The sequence below is a fragment of the Amblyomma mixtum genome, chromosome 3 (genome assembly GCF_055824585.1).
Source record: "Amblyomma mixtum isolate Tamu chromosome 3, ASM5582458v1, whole genome shotgun sequence".
NCBI classification, from domain to species: domain Eukaryota; kingdom Metazoa; phylum Arthropoda; class Arachnida; order Ixodida; family Ixodidae; genus Amblyomma; species Amblyomma mixtum.
Window position 1 is genome coordinate 412482933 of NC_143014.1, and position 13694 is coordinate 412496626.

The following is a 13694-nucleotide window of genomic DNA, read 5'->3' on the forward strand; positions in this document are numbered from 1 at the left end:
GGGACTTTTCGCTCATAACGCCGACGCTGGATTTCCTGGGTAACGGGCCTTTAACGCTGTCACGTTAAAACTGCTTTGAAAAATTGCATTTTATAATTGTTCTTCCAAGCGTACCTTCACAAACCCAAATGCACCGCCGAAGGGCTGTTACTAGCCGTGGTCATGGAATCTATCTTCTCCTTCCGACACCTTACCGCACTGAATCCCCAGAATCCGCTTGCGTCATGAAATATTTTTTGTGGTCAAAATTTTCCCCTCAGCCCTTTTATCTTTCTTCTCCCACCGCCCCGGCGTATCTACGCGAACCGGCAGAAGCACTATTCAATCTGTGTCCCGGATAGCTGGAGGCGAAAGCGAAAGGTTGCGCAGGAAGTGCTACGTCGCTAGACGGAACTGAAGCTTTTCCAGGGGGAGGATGTCTCCCACGCACTGTGTGAACCGCATGCTGCGCCGCGCCTTTTGAAAGGGCGCCTTTGAAGCTCAAGAACAAAAGAGAAACGCTTTGAAGATGCGATAAAAAGCTCAGACTTGTCAACCGAACGGAAGAACGTGAGCGAACAGGGGCTGTGCTTGAAAAGACGGGGCTATGACGTCCCGGAAAGTATAGGGGCCACTACATGAGACGCAGATTAGATTGGGAAGAAAATAAATTAAAATAAAGTGCCCTGCCCGTGCATTATCAGAGACAGGAAGACAGAGTCCCTGTTCAGGCCTCTACTTTTTAAGGGCTTCCTTTGAACTCTACGCCAGGCGGTTGTAGAAAAACAAAAAGGCTCCAGAGGAAATGAGAAGTTAACGTGAGCCAGCATAAAAAAAATGAAAAATCCTAAAATATGGAAGAAATAACAAAGGGCTCGTTGCTGTCGCTCGATTGCACCGCTACCCGCTGCTGTTCTTCCCCGTCGCTTCTGAGAAAACAGCTGGGAAAAGGGCCGTTCTCAAAATGTCAAGCATCTTTCATGAGAAAAAAAAAATGAATGTAAGCTAACAACATAAATCATTTTACGTCAACCCACTGACCATTATCTTCTCTGTCTGATGTAAGCTTGTAGGAGGCTTGCAAATCCAAATATTTAAGAAAAGCATATATACTTCTTCAAAAAAAAGGCTCGATCTCTGAAAACTGCAAGTTACAGTGCGCATATTACCAAATATGTAGCCGCCTAAGACAAGGCTTATTGCAAAATCAGGTTGGTAAATAAAAATAGGTACGAACTTTTGAGGGCTAAGAAGCATGGTGGCGATCTTCGCAACGAAAGAAAGCAGAGACAGATGAGAAGAGCAAGAAAAGCTTACTGGGGAAAAGCGAAGTCTAAGCGCATTCGTGGATGAGAGAAGTAACTAAACCCATATTAGAAAAGTGGCACCAGACAGCGGGAATCCGAAGGTAAAAGTCTTTGAAAACCACTAAGAACGTCTTTGGATGCATCAGAATTCAATTTAAAGTTCTAAGTTTCCTACCCAATGGCCATAACGCATTCTTTTAACCAGATTCTCTTTCCCCACAACCAATACCATCCAGTTATTTTTCAAGTGATATTAGGGGAGTCTTCCTAGACCCGCTAACCCGGGTGTGGTGTCGCTATAGTAGCTATTTTCGTATTCAATTTTTCCACCTCCGCGTGTCTGAAAATCTATTCTTCCGCTCCAGGGCAGAAATATTTCTATTATAATTGGCTTTTAGCCTCTATACTCAGTGGTGCGTGCGAGCAACCATTTTTCTTATCAATTTACATGCCTCACTATACAAAGGATGTTTCAGCCAAGACTGTACAAAATTTTTCAAAATAGATTTTTTGAATTCGAAGAGCATTTCTTTCGGCATAGCATCGTTAGCGGTGTAGTACATCAGAATATAGCTAATACGTGCTAATTAGCAGGTTGGTTAATTAATATTGAATAATTAAGTTTTTAACCAATAATGTTAGGTGCCTTAATTATTGAGAGCCATGTAGCCCACCGTAAGTAATATCCATATCAGTTTTTAGAATTTAGACAACGCGGTTACCCTCGGCGCTGTGGGCCGAGAATTTCTGGCTGCACTGCGCCAAAATGCATGCGCTTTCGAGAAGCTTGCAGGCAAAGCATCCTCTAAAGTGCACATAACTGATAGAAATAGCCAATATTTGTTTGCGCCACAGGGGTGAGGATAACCGCATTTTCGAAATTCTAAAAACTGACATTGTTATTACTTACGGTGGGCTACACACCTCTAACTAATAACGGAGCCTAACAATCATAGGTAAAAACTTAATGATTCATTATTAGTTAACTAGCTTGCCAGTTAGCTCGTCTTAGCTGTATTCTGATGTACTACACCGCTGACGATGCTATGCCGGAAGAGCGCTCTTTTAACTATAAAAAAGCCTATTTTTAAAAATTGCGTGAAATTTTAGTTGAAACACTACGTATATTTTTAACAGTGAAAGCAGTGATAAGCAATCTGGTGTGACCGGCATATATAACTATGGAGGAGGCCAATAGCTACCGAAACGAAGGTGCCTAGTGGAACGTTAATATTATTATTTAATTTTGTGGTGTTGATCAATGGGAGACTAACAGACTACTTATTTTATCGCTTAAAGAAAATTTATTAGAAGGGAGAAGGTATATAACGAATTAATATATAAGAACAAAGAAGAATGTATAAACAAATTTATGTCCATGACGGCCATGAACTCATTACTGGAAAAGGTAAAGAGTTGTGAACTAAGTTGGCTGCCTTGCAATACACAAACGCGATATGTTAGGCAGCTCTTCTCCAGGCTGATGGCGCTTCCTCGGATACCGTATTTTTCTAATCAGGCTGAGCCGTGCTACATAAATACCAATCAAAATTTTTTTAAAGTCTATAAAAATCATGCGAGATATAAGCGTTAATCTGAAAATGCTTACTATTCTTTATTTTGCTTGTAGCAACGCATGTGCTTTAGATCCACCGTGGCGAAACTAGCACTGCGTGTTGGGAAAAATGAAAACCGTTTAGCAGTATGTAGTGTGCTTCAAGAATCAACTAATTTTTCTACGTTTTTGAAAAAAACCGGAAGCAAAGGAATTGGTGCCTTTTTCTAAAAGGTATTTTTTGTCCACGTCTGAATATTGTTTACATTAGTGACCTGGAGCCTCCTTAGAAAATTTCCATGAAGACAAGCAGAGACTGCTCCTGAAATTTAATGCAGGAGCCAGAACATCTAGAGCGGGTTTCACTGCTCTTAGCTGTAAGCCGTCACCATCAGTACAGTTGGCATTCTGCAGAGATTCGTACTACACGAATACCTCTGCTTTCGTTCCGCTGTCCAAATGAAAGCTATTCTTGTTGTATTCCGGGGAACAGTTTGATATTTGATTACCGTTTATCTCTGTCAGTGTAATAAAATACTCAAGAAATGAGCCCACAAGCCTTTATACGGTTAAAAAATCCCAACTTTTTTTTTCGATTTCCAGTTGCGTGTAACGTGTATTGAGGTTGTTCAACAGTACATGCATTGGATTCTATGTTCTTTTTTGTTCTCGAAACATTATAGTCACTGAAGAAAGGTCACTTACTAGCGGGATTTTACTGTAGCTTTGCTTTAACTAATTGGTTTGTAACCTTCTTGGACAGCTGTAGGTGAGCTGTTCCAATTCAGCCTTAAAAAATTGTGAAAAAAATTTGCTTTCTGTCGCATCATGCACACCACTCTGTCGTAATCGTGAAAATTTTTTTAGAATTTTTATCGGGAAACACTTGTCATAGATCGCTTGGAATTTAGTACAGCAGGTATTATAACAGTTTATGCAGCGTTCGTTTTCCTGTCGCACATTTTCCCTACACATTATTACACTGCGGAAATCCTTCCATAGCTCTTACGTTTCGAAAATATGAGACAATTGTTTGCGATCTGGCAACTCTTTTGAATCGCCATATAAATGTATAAAGAGTAATTGGTGATTACTCTGTTTACCGCGCCTGGCAATAAACTCTCGATTCAAAAATTCAGAGATCATGATGACTTTCGAATCAAGATATTTACTTGCAACAAGTTAAGGAAATCCATTTTTATAGTTGAAGGGCTCAGAGAATTGATATTAAAGCCTCCTTTCATAACATGTTTACGAATTCAAAAAAAAATGTTTCAATACAGCCATGTTTGAGCGTACGAATTTCTAAATCATGCATCATCCTAGAAACCTATCTCCAGGTTGTTTGACGTAAATTGAACCTACGACATATTGTTTTCCATCGTTCAGAACTCCTCACAGTTTTTTAATTAGGCATAATTAGTTAATTAGGCACCGCTAATTATCCAAAGTTTGTTATATTCGTTTTAGGATCACGTGCATTTCGTTAATTTGTAGAGGAGTTTAAGAAACAACCGATCTACTTTTTTGTGGTTACGTACCTCCTACGTGGTCTTTTTTTTCCTTCATTTAACGAGAGCCCGCGTAATATAGAGGAAAAAAACCACGTGACTGCGCTCATGCGCTAACATATTCCTGTGCCCCTGACCATGTTTTGAACAAATAAAACGTGCGCGCTAACCGTGCCCAAGTGAGCTGCCATCGCTCAGTTCGTCGTGCTGGACATGATAAAAATAAAGATAACAGAGGATACCTATGAACTTATAACTACAATACCAACTAGCTGATCAGCTAACTCCACAGAACTACCTTCATATACGCGACTCCACTGCTTTCCCTTCCTTTTTTTGCTTTGTCGATGCAATGGCTCAATAAAAGCTCCGTCTCAATTGGATGTCGGTGGCCTGCCTATCGTTTATCGCAGATCACGGTGTGCATTTTTCATATCCCAGAAGAATGGCCTGAGGCACTTAAAGGATTATGCTGAAAGCTGCGCGGACCGCTCGCTTCGACATGGTAAGTGCGCACGCTTCGTTCATTTAGAACAGACATGGCAGCGCTCAATACGGTAGTGCAAAAGCGCAGTCACGTGTTTTTTTTTCATATTTTGCGTGCTTTGTTTAAATGCTGGAAGAAAGGACCACGTTTAGGATACGTTGCTACAAAAAACTGAATCGGTTGGTTCGTGCGCTATACAACTTAGAGAAGATTCAAAAGTGGGTATTAAAAATTTTGCATGCATCATCTTGCCGAAATTACCTATTGAGTGGAATTTTAAAAATATTCTTAGGATCTCCACACAACGGGCAACAATGTGTCGTTGGTCTCACCCAGCTCCGGCGCACCACTTTTTTTCTGATGCTTGGCTCAAGTTACGTGGAATTCCCTATATAATATTAGATGGAACACTTTGAAGGGCACTGAATACAACACTACCTCTCCTTTCATAGGGGTTGATGTAGACCGAATAACAAACCGGTATTAGTGTAACGCCAGTTTCGCCTGCTAACAAAGTCTCAGAACAGTGACACCAAAATAAATGTTAATTCCGAAGCAGACTCTTCAGTAATTCCTAACTGCAGCGTTGGCCTGCGCCTTCATGCGAAAAATTGCAAGAGTGGATTCTTCCGTACTCGACTTAACATTCGAAGGATGAGAAGGTGTGTTTTAGATACTGAGGAATAGCGCGGTGTTTAACCTGAACAGACACTGAGCTAGCTTCTCTAAGTCCTCCAGACTCCGTTCCACACAAGCCGGTTGACCATCCGAATTCGTCTCTATGCTACACGTATTTGTATTTGTTATCCTTGGCTCACCTATAGTTGCGAAGAGCAGCTTTCTGTTTGCTTTAATTTGATTTCCCGTGATGAAAACAAAATGCCGAACCTGCTTGACAACATTGCTTTGGGGGACCCAGTTGTCAGGTGCAGACTATTTCGGGAACCGAGAATACTCTTCGGTGCCGAGTCTTCTTTGAAGGGAAGCCTCTACGGGGCCGCAACAAAGGTGGGGTTTAGCTGAGACACATTTATTTACCGCACAACGTAATCTATCTTGCCAAGCTAATCCTCGTTATCCTTCTTTGGAAGACCATGTATTGCAAGATATCAAGAGACCGTGTATTGCCTGAGTCGAGTCGAGGTCTGGATTTTTAAGGCGGAAGCCTGTAATGCCTCATCGTTGTAAGCAGGAGTTGTCGAAAGAAATGTCACGCTTTTCAATTGGTCGAAATGGTCGTGACGTCACAGTGCGCGAATTTCAAACGGGGCCAATTGTACTTTGGTTAGTAACCATGCAGCCAATTAAAGGGATGGTATGGTGATGCTCCAAGTAAGTGGGGCTGAGTTTAGTTAATTTCTGAATTGACCAATTACCCTAATTAACCTTTCTAGTCAGACTAGATAAAAAAATAAAATCGAGTAGGAAACCGGTCGAGTTGGGGAATCGAACCAGGGTCTCCGGAGTGCGTGACGAGCACGCTAACCACTCCGCCGCCACGCCAGCTCGATGGCTTGGGATGAACAAAGGCTCGTCTAGTGAAAATGGTGTCTTCGCTCACTCCCATCTTCCTCCCTTCCCTTACGGCGAGGTTCAGGTGTCCACCGAGATATGCGACAGAGGTACATTTCCTTTCCTCAAAAACCAATTTACCGACCAGCAAGACGCAGAGCCGAACGGGCGATGGCGTTCTGTGGACTACCTGGCAGCGTTGCAAGATGCTGTCGCGTTCTAACTTTAGAGGCGAAGCTTAACATCTTAACCACACATCAGTGACACAAGCAGCAACACCCCGCTGAAGGCTTTCGCCTCACCGCACTTTAGGTCAACAAAGTGCCCCCCTCCGTTTTTTTTCGTATTCTTTCCATGCACTCGCTAACCTGCTGCGCTAAGTAATCTGGGCCCATCCTGGCATAGTGCAGGCTGTGCAGTTCCCCGGAAAGGTGCGTTGTAGTCACCACAGAATTGCAAGGTCTCGAATTAGCTTAGTCTTGAAGAGAGAACGGAAGAAACTAGTGAAGCCGGAGCCCATTAACGAGTTAGTGGCAAGAGTGAAGGTAGGGGTATTTATTATATCGCTTCAGAACAGATATTCAGCTTTAACTGAGGAAGACAATCTGAATGTTCGAACAACGAACAATAATCGCACAGCTATCATTACGGAGTGTGCAGAAGAAATAGATGGTAGGATGATTCGACAGTATACCGGCAGGCTATCTCAGGACACGAAAGATCTGATTAAGAAACGCCAAAGTATGAAAGCGTCTAACCCTATAGAGAGAATAGAACTGGCGGAGCTTTTAAAGTTATTAAATAACCGCAGGGTAGCCGACATAAGGAAGTTTAATATAGAGAGAATCCAGCATGCTCTAAAGATTGGCGGTAGCCTAAAAGCGGGGAAGAGGAAACTAAGTATAGGTAAAAAAACACAGATTTATGCATTAAGAGACAGAGGGCAATGTCATTAACAACATGGAATAGTTAAAGCACTGGGAGAGTTCTACACAAATCTATGCAGTAGCCAATGCAACCAGACCGTCAATGAGAGATACAGTAGCACACAGCAATGGGACATCCCGATAGTAAAGAAACAGGAAGTAAAGAAGGCCTTAGGAGCAATGTAAAGGGGAAAGCCGCTGGTGAGTATCAGGTAACAGCAGATCTGTCGAAGGATGGAAGGGAGATTGTGCTAGAAAAACAATAACAACTAAAAGTGTTATCTTGCCTTTTGTTATGTTTACCTCTTGTAACTATCAAGTGCGCGTGCATTAATTTTGAATATTGTGCTTTCTGCGAGTGTTTTTTTGTTGTTGTTCTATCCCTGCCTGCTTTGTAGTGAGGCTGCGGGCTTCAGTCAATTCGCTTGTTGTCAAGCAGCTTTTATCCGCAGTCTCCCCCATCATTGACGGAAATAAACAAGGTATTATTATAAAATCTGCTTTCGCTCAATATTCCATGCTTAGCAATGCTAAACCACCAGCAATTTTTTTAGGCACAACCTTTGATAAAAAACTTGCATTCCTACCGCACATATTCAGAGCCAAAAAGAAAGCCTCGCAATCTGTATGTATACGCAAGGTGCTCTCAAGGAAGCATTGGGGGTCCGATAGAACGTGTCTTTTGCACAACTGGGTTTTAACATCAAGAAAACTACACTGCTAGGTGTAACAAGAAAAAAACATATTAGCACATTCACTTACTCTCTTCAAGGCTCCAACATTCAAGAAGCAGCCAGCCATAGGTACTACTTAGGACTGATACCAATCAATTGAACTGGTCAGCGCACATATCCCAAATTTGCTCTTCAGCATTCTCAACATTGTGTTTCTTAAAACGAAAACTCAGTTCCGCTCCCTCTAATATTCGGCTTTTGGCATACAACACTCTTCTTCGGACGAAGCTCGAATACGCATCTATCATTTGGGATCCGCATACGAAAAAGAACATAAACTCCCTTGAAATCATTCAAAGGAAAGCAGTCAGGTTTATTTCCCACAAATACAGCAGCTTTGATTCTCCCACAAAGCTAATGGCAGAAAATAATATCCCATTTCTTTCAGACCACCGCAAAATAAACCGAATTTTGTTCCTTCGTAAGATTCTTTCACGCGAGGTAAACATTCCAATACCTAACTATGTTTAACCTTCTACCACTAGACGTACTCGACACACTAAGGAACACACACTGCAGCCTATCTTTGCACGAAGAAATTCATTCAAGTATAGCTTCTTCCCCCGAACCATCTCCGATTGGAACTTGCTCCCAGAATCCCTTTTTCAAAATAGTAATTTCAGCAACGCATTGGAAGAACATTTCCTTGGTTAAGTTGTCTCATTTTGTATTTTTTAATGCTGTTCTTTTTATCTTCCCTTTGTTATCGGTGAATGATGCTGTGCGTTGTTTTTTCGTTTCTTTTGTGTGTTGTTATGTTGCTTGCCCCTCCTGCTTGGGCCACATAGCCCTGCAGTATTTTGAAATAAATAAATAAATAAATAAATAAATAAAATAAGTAACTATCGCTCTTTGGTGCGTTCCTCTTTAGATTATAGGTGCAGTGTGTACGGTTCAGCAAGACCGTCATACCTAAAAAAAAATTGTATCTGGTTCACAACTCAGGCCTACGCCTCCCGTATGGCGAATACAGGACATCTCGTACAGTCAACATCTATGCAGGAACAAATGAACCCCCACTGAAATCAGAAGAATCGCTCTAACTTGTGCATATTTCCTTAAAGTAAGATCTCTACCAAAACACATCTGCTATCCATTTGTAACAAAATGCCCTTCTAGAATGATTTTCACCAACAAACCTAAATCTATCAGGCCTCCGGTCTTGCGCTTCGAAGAGATATGCCAGAATCTCAATATACAGGACACATTACCTGGCCTTGCGCAAAGACAAGACCCACTACCTCCATGGTACAATTTCCCTACAATCTGCGATTTCACTCTCGCTCAGTTTCGTAAAAAAAAACTCCACAACAATATATGGAGCAAGAATTTCGTTTACTCAAAGAAAAATACAGTGGTTTCACGGACTTCTATAGCGATCATTCAAAAAGAGATTTCATGTTAGAAGCGCATTGGTATGGGTGTATTCGACATAAACAGTAAGACTTCCACATTGCGCATCTGTCTTCACTGCGGAATGTTACGCCGTTTGTATGGCCGTTGGAAAAATAGTAAATGAGAACCTCAAGAACAATATTATTTACAGATTAGCGTACTTACAGCTGTTCATTCCTGAAATTCAATCACTCCTCTACTTGGGGAACATCACGCACAACATAGTAACAGCCTCAGCTCAAGGACAAAACAAAAGACTGTGCTATGTCCAAGTCATGTGGGAATAAAAGGCAACGAGAGAGCAGATTTATGCGCTGCTGAAAAAATGGCAAGCAAATAAAGAAAATATGCACTTTAAGGATTGCATGAGCCTAGCACGTCGTAAATTAAGGAAAAAATGGCAGTGGGCTTGGAAGAACAAAGTAAATAAAGTGGGTTTCAGGAGAATCGAAGTCAGGAACGTTTCAAGGGCGTGATTCTCTACAGTCTCTGCATAGGCCACACACAGCTTACATGTAACTTCCTGCAACGAAACAACAGAAACATGTTTTTGAAAAAATGAATCAATCAATGAATTTATTTCTCGTAACACAATAGAGGTGGAGGGGCACTAGAAAAAAGCTGCCAATGAGAAGCTTTCACAGCCTACAAAGCTAATACTTGGGGTGATGTACTTGTATAACTTTCAATACTGCAGTAATGCAGTATTGAAAGTTACATAATTTTAAAACGAAGACAAATACACCAAGGAATCACTAAATAACATAAAAAACAGCAACTTAAGCGATATTGTTTAAATACATGGTGTGAAGTAAATCACATTTTTTTCTCATACTCACAACTTGGGAAAATAAGAGAAAGTGCTTTGCTCATTTTTGTAATGACCCCATCCCTTTTCATCCATCTGAGGTGCCAGTGGAAGCGTTGACATACATTACGTTTCCAGCTTTTTAGGAGAAGCTGGTTTTCTCGATAAACTGCAAATTCTGACCTAGCGCCTCGTTCGTTTTCATACATCTCAGTCACTTTTTATTCTTGAAAAGAAGGCTTAGGTCTCTATTTCATTGGTTTCAGATCCTTTCCCAACCAGAGACGGCCACTGAGGCTAACTGACCTTCTATAAAACTGTTGCCATTAGCCATTTTTAAATTTCCTTTCGTATGTTATTACTACGTAGTACAAACGTTTGAGGCCCTCAACACCACCGGTGATTTTTCACACCCCTAAAAGTTCTGCAAGAAACTTTTCCTATATGTTGAGCTTGGAGTACGATGGCCACAGCTGCCTATGTGCCAGAAACCCAGCACAGCACAACACAGCCCTTTCAAATGTGCCATCAAAATATGCGACCTTTTAGCTACCAGACCGGCTCTTTCACAGCAGCTGTTACTTTCAAATACTTTTTTGAAAATATCGACGTGCGAGAGTGAACATTCTGGGCGAATACGTCAGGCACAACCGCAAGCTGCCGAAAATAAGGCACAGTGAAACCGAACTGCCGCAGATATTTCGCAGCGAAGCCGAATATTTTCTGGCTTTTTAAACAATATATTTCAGTATTTTATGCCAAAATAAACTGTTTTCATACTTTTCATTGTAGCAATAAAAAACGGTAATTGAATCACTTTTGGGGAAATAATTTTCGGGGTAAAGGGTTCATAAGTAGCAACTAAACACCGAAATAGCTGGCTGAAACGCACCTTCAAAGTTTAAACATTTAAGGATAGCCCTAGGTCGACCAAGATGTGGTATCGTCTCCGCTACCGAACTAGCCTATTTTAAAATAATATTTCAGTGGAGCTTTCCAGCGGCTTCGCGTTCATCGGCGCAAACCGAAACCGAGCGGCCCGAATTTGATTTTTATAGCGCAGATGTAACCTGCTGCTCTGCGCAGGTCCGCATCTGTCATATAGAAATCCTTGTACACCGGAATTTAACCCTTAATATGCCGTAGCAGCTTTAGTATTGTTTCTAAAGGCGACCGTACATGCGCTTAAAGACGGCTAACGAAAGTAGGTCGCTACATCAGTTGCTGAATGAGATGCTTCTTCACAGAAAAACTGGTCTATTGCATCAAATGGAGCGTAAACAGGCCCACGAAGCCACAAACTCGAAATCTAATCATCCTGAGACGCGTTACAATCTAAGAAAGTGACACGCGTGATCCCCTTTCAGCGTCACGAAGGCGCTGCTTAGAGATGGCGCCATTGTATGTCCGCGCGCCCAATAACCTCGTGTTTAAAATTCGAAAATCGCAAGTTTTTCGCATTATTTTTCGCTATCGCATTATTTTTTTTACACGGTTACATTTTATTGAATCCCAAAACTGCTAAAACATGAAATATAGAGAAAAGGGTCTCAGAGACAGAAGTCTGCATCGGGACCCTCGGTATATCGGTACCTCATAAGAAGAACTCACCAGCAATTCAGGGAATTGGTTATAAGATATAACATATTACAAGAAGCAAGGCACCAGCAAAACAATGCGCCAGTTAAGTTGAAGTGAAGAATTTCAATCGCAGCAAAATTATATAGAAGTGAAAAACAAAAACATCACTTTTGCAATAGGAAGAATTCTGCTTCGTGAAAAACGCAATGATGAAGTTTTCAAAGTAAATAGCTACCTATACAAAAAGAAATCCCTGCGAAAGATGTCGTCATTTTTGCGTAATCAGTATGAACTTTCTGAAGCATAATACTGTATATGGCTGCAAATATACTGAAATTCTTCTCATTCAACACATGCGGACCAATAAAGAAGAAAAGTAGGGTGTTTTTATCCGCCTGAAAAACATGACTCCAATGTGATACTGATGAAGATAGTGTACTGATATGGTGTTATTATGTAAAAAGGAATGAGAATTAGTAGAAAAAGAGTTGCGTCAGATGTAATGGGTTTGTAATTGCACAGATAAAATGCGGCCAATGTAAGTTTTTTCTGAATGCAACAATGTCATAAGTGAGGTGGTTGTGCATGAATGCATAACATAGCTGAAGGGTATGTGCTAAGGAAAATATGAATCAGCTTTCATGAGTGCAGTAATGCCGATGGAAATGAAATTTTTAATCCAGCGGCGCCTTAAAGGGCTATATATTTTCCTCCCCTCGTCCGAAAATTTTCGCTCATCTGTCCCTCCTACCAAGCATTCAAACGAAGACAACGAGAAAATGAAGCACGCGCGTAAAGGTATGTTTTAGTGTTATGCGAATTCGCGTCTTGTTCGTGCCAGTCGGTGTCTCTGCCACTCAGCGATCTTCACATTGTTCGCATTGCTCTTGAAAGTTGTATTTATTATGATAAAATAATGTCCTATGTACATAAACTATTTACACAGCCCTAAGAAAGCAGCATCAACCCCATCTCAAAACAAAAACCCGCCCACGAAATGAAACGCTATAATGCAGACAAGGCTGAGCTGACCCAGCCAGCAAGATGAAGTGCCACTCCGGTGTGAAGAGTGCCGTTGTGTCCTTTCCTAAGTTGAACAATCATCTGGCTTAAATGAGATTTTGCAGAAACAACACATTCATAATGCCGGTCCACCATGCGAGTTTTCCATAGGCACTGTAGTCCAATAAGAAAAAACGTATCTAGAGGTTGATCAACTGTTTGCGTACAGTTTGAGGAGTCTGATTAGTTCGCTTCTTCAATGTCCGGTAGAGGACGTGCAAAAAGAATTTTCGTCTTCATAACTAAAGAAGCAATGGTTGATTGTTATAGGAGTGTCACAGAACAGAAATTTACTGACGGCACAAAAACACCCTTTTTCGAAGCCATATGTCTTCACCGGCATGTGTAGGCTATAGAAAAGAGCCTTTTACAAATCTAGAGAGGCCTTTCACATACTCTGTTATGTACGTCATGTCCAGGCAGACCAATGTATACGAGTGGTACAAAGGCAGAGGAAAAAGGATAGAAATCAAATCCTCGTACAACTGCAACCGTTTCAGTGGCGCTGAAAAACAAGAAATCAGGAGGAAATGAACCAGTAAAAAATACGAGAGGCAAAATAGACCTCATGCATTAACCTCCTTAAGCAAGGGCAGTCCCAAATATCGGAAGACAGAACGAGACCACCGAACAAACACGCGGCACCGGGAAGAACTGCACAGGAGAGTGCTGTCCTGTGTACATTTGTTGGTGCTGCAGTGTTTGTTCGGCGGTTCCTTATGATGTACACTAATTAGCCCGCATGGTTGCCTCGTTAGAGTTCATTGGATGAGACAACAAGGTAAGGGCAAATACTGACTTTCAAGAACGCATGCACTATTGGGTGAAGAGCCTCGG